Source organism: Zophobas morio, unplaced genomic scaffold, assembly GCF_036711695.1.
Source record: "Zophobas morio isolate AGI-343-1 ecotype UQ-CSIRO unplaced genomic scaffold, CSIRO_AGI_Zmor_V1 ptg000101l, whole genome shotgun sequence".
Classification (NCBI taxonomy): domain Eukaryota; kingdom Metazoa; phylum Arthropoda; class Insecta; order Coleoptera; family Tenebrionidae; genus Zophobas; species Zophobas morio.
The window spans coordinates 2,697-6,907 of NW_026972206.1; the positions used below are offsets into that span (position 1 = coordinate 2,697).

Below are 4,211 nucleotides of genomic sequence, written 5' to 3' on the forward strand. Positions count from 1 at the left end.
TTCGTCATAACCGGAATTTGTTATACAAAATATAATATAATAATATGATATATTTATAACAATGTTTCTTATTAGTACTTTGTTTTTATAATATAATTAATATTACAACTGTTTTATATAACAATATTTTCATAATAAATTTATAATAATGATAATAATAATAAAAGTAATAATAATTACGATATTAATAATAAATAATGATTTAAAGGAGCTGCGCTCAACCCCAACAGTTCGGACATATAAACAATCAGCGTTTGACGTAAATTTTCATTAAAAACTACGAGAGCGCCAAAACTTTTGCCGTTTTGGCACTAAAAAAACAGTTTTTTTTCCTTTTTTATCATTATTTTTATTGTGTAACGAATAATATTTTGTGATTTTTTTAGTTTTTACTATTAATATTTTTAGGATTCAATATTTGTTAAGTAAAATTACTGCAAAAAAAAAATTTTATAAAACAGTAATCTTTAGAAAAGTATAAAACTTTTTTTTTTCCAACTATTTTAATACTTTGAATTTTTTTTATATTATTTTCCATTGATTATTATTTTAATGATAATTATCTGTTTATTTTGAATATACCTGCTTTTTATTTTATTTTTTTAAATTTTATAAATATTTTTTGACATCTATTATTATTATATAATTGTTACTATAACGTTTGCTTCGCTACATTTATAATGCATTTTTACTAATCAACTATTTATTTTTATTTCATCCAATTATTTGTAAGTCACCAATTGGGCGTAGCGCTTTATGCATCAAGAGGCCCTCAAATGCTTTTTGTTGCTAAATTTATATTTCCATTGCTTTATTGTTGTATGTATTTTATAATAGATTTTTGTATAATATATTATTACTATTCTATAGGACTATATACTTTGAAGAATGGGGAAAGTCGGAACTTATAAAATTATATATTAATAATCATATGAAGTAAAACTTTTATATAAAAGTCCAGAGCGTGAAGTCTGCAGTCGAAATTCTTTTTGAAAACGCCTTAATGTTCTTTATCCGATAATAATAAATTTTAATAATAATAAAAATATATTTATATAAACATTAGTTTTGAACCTCTTTGGACTTCTTTATTGATATTGGATATATATTATTCTCTTTTACTATTGTACCACGAAGAACCTTCTGCTTTTACTCCGCTTACAGTATTAGTTAATAATAGTAATAATAATCTATAAAATAATAATAATCATTTTTAATAGAATTTCCTTTTTGAGGAAAACCTAAGAGGCTTAGGGACTTTCTGCTGAATGTCTTATTTTCATTATGGCTTACTTGACTGTTTACATTCTCTTGTAATTTAATAAAAAAACTAATCATAATTACGAAAATATTAACAATAGGAACTTTTTTAGTTCCCCTTTTGACTTTTTTATGTATTTTTTTATGGTATAAATTACTTTTATTTATGTCTTTATATTTTTATTATCACTACATTATTATTATTTTACTATTAATCTGCTATTAATTTATTATTATAGGTTTTACTAAGTTTTGAACTTACTAACGCAGCCCACGAAAGCGTCCTTCAAGCAGGCACGCATCCCGATTTTTACGTTTTATTGGTCATTCCAGCGGTTGCTAGAGCCAGTGAATCTGGTAGTTTTGACAATACTGAACAATAAAAAAATTTTTAATTATTATTTTTCATTTTTTCTTATAAGTAGCAAACTAACTGGAAATTAATTAAGTTAATTTTTTTTTGAGCTTTTTTATTAAACAATTTTAAGTTTAAAAATAGAAACATTCGCTTTATGAAACTATTTTAAAGCTTAAGAGAGCTACAAGGGCATTATAATTTTACTATAACAAAATAAATAATAAAAATATTTAAAAAAGTATAAAAAGTTAATAGAATGTACATTAGTTTTTAGGTTTTAAAAAAAAATGTATGAAAAGTTATAAAATAATAAAAGTTTTTTATGAAAGACCATTTAAATCCTGCATAATTGTAACAAAGCTTTACTAGAAATTAATCTTCAACGGAAGAAAGTGTTTTATGCTATTGCACATTTTATTAATAGTTGCGTCAAGCTGTAGTGCTTGTTAATGAAAAAAAATTTTATGTACTATTATAATTCTGCATGCTGCTATTGAGATTTTTTTTAATAAGAACAAAAAAAGAATGTTGATTTTCATATTCGTAAATTCCATACATGCAAAAAATATTCATACTAAAAAAGAAATTTTAAGTCAGATATGCCATCGTCAACTTTTTTAATAATAAAAGTCTCTTTACCTCGCCTTCGTATTTCGTAAGCTTAAACTCACCATCTTGAAAAAGTTCTTGAATTATAAATATATATATATATATATATATACTAAACTCGAGCGTTTTTAAAATAGTGCAAAAGGGAGAATATGGCGGGCAATACTCAAAATCAAGGCTACTACTTTTTTTACTCAGTCGTTTTAACTAATTTTATTCTTTATAGAAAAATTTGTTAATTTTAACAAAAACTTTCGTCATACCACTTAATATTAACAAATATCTTTTACTTATCAATTTCTTTTTTAGCAGAAATTTTACTTTATAGAATATTTTTTTATTGCTTTTCATCTCACCTCTTTTTCTCTGCGTTTAAAAGAAGGAGTATTACTGCTAATCTAATGTTCTGAATGTATAATTTCTATCTCCTTTATACGTGATAAACTCAAGTGAAATGAATACTTCCAGTCAGGCTATAAAAATTAGAGCAGAAATATTACAACAGTTATTAGACTAAGTAGCTTTACAAAAAACTAGACAAACTTCTAAAAAACAAGATATCTATCAAGTGGTGGAAAATTTAATTTAAACACAACATTAAAATAAAGTAATCCAGTTGTAAATCTGTACGGCCTACTTGGTAAAGTTAATAAAGAGTTATAGTGGTATTTCGCGCTTAATATAATATTGGAAACTATTATAAAATAGTTTAAAAATAGACATGTAAAAGTTTTACAATAGCAATAATATAGGTATATAAAAGTAGTGAGGCTATAATTTCTCATATACTATATTAGGCACGACGCATGATATCACGCTTTCATTCGTTCTAAGAGTAAATTTGTTTGCTGAAGGAGTTTATCATAGTTTCCTATAAGGCAATTATTCTCAGTTATAAGGTTTTTAGGGCTAATTTAAACAAACATTTCTTTATGTAGGCAAAATTTTTTTAAAAATACTCTATAACCTAAAGAAGCTACTGCCAACCCTCAAGCCCTAAATTAGTTACAGTTTGATTTTAAGAATGCATATAAACGTGAATATCCGTGAAATTTCTTATTGGAACTGGTTTGATTTTAGGAAAAACGAGTTAACTTCTAACTAGCCACCATTTAAGTTAAATTCGAAGCTTGGCTTCACAAGTTATGCTTAACAAAAGTGTCATATATTATAGTGGATTTATAGCTCCCAAAGCAACGAAGTTCAGATTTTCTAGACTTTTAAAATACTTCTACTTATGCAAAAGTGGCACGGAACCGACTCATCAATTTTAAAACTGATAAAAAGCTAACAGAGCTCTGCATTAAGTTAATTCTTATCTCCGATCATCCACCGCTTACGCGAAAAAGCCAAAAAAATAAATTACTAGTCGCGGGAACGCAAGTTAGTAATAAACTTTATAAACTTTTAAACGGTTGTATAAAAACTGTACTAAAATAAAGAAAGCGGCAGTTCCTTAATTAAAAATATACTTTTATAAACTAATAAGAAGCAAATAACTTTACTGTCATAAAAATTTAAGAAATAGAGGCTTTTATTTTTCTTCCAAAAGCATGCTCCAACCAGTAAAAAGAATCTAAGCAAAAGAGAATATATATAAATGGCAAAGAAAGCTAAAAAAAATAAAAATAGTCTAAACTTAGAAGATCAAGTGAAAAAAAGACGAGCCGCGGCGAAATTAACAAATTAAAAGTACCCAGTTATATAAAAATTTATAAGAGGCTTCGAAATATTGAAAAAAAACTTCAACGCATACTTCCAAAAAAAAGATTTTCGTAACGCTTAAAATTTTTCTAATATCGGCAAGCTATAAAAATTTTAAACGTTACGCGAAAATAGGTAAAACTAAAGTAGTCCCAAGAATAATGAAGGCGATAACCATATGCTCATCTCAATACTAAATTAAGGAATATATTGCACTGGACCAAATAAATTAAAATTGATAAATTATTAAAAAATTGCTGGCGTTAGCTTTCAGTATATA

General features: G+C 25.3%; 1 long non-coding RNA gene across 1 annotated transcript; it reads left to right on the top strand.

The window, feature by feature from the left end:
* Positions 1-985: 985 nt before the first annotated feature.
* Positions 986-1,606, top strand: LOC135144481 (uncharacterized). The gene is made up of 4 exons (XR_010283165.1): positions 986-1,005; positions 1,067-1,163; positions 1,221-1,313; positions 1,500-1,606. It is a non-coding gene; the product is annotated as an uncharacterized LOC135144481 (long non-coding RNA).
* Positions 1,607-4,211: the final 2,605 nt, after the last annotated feature.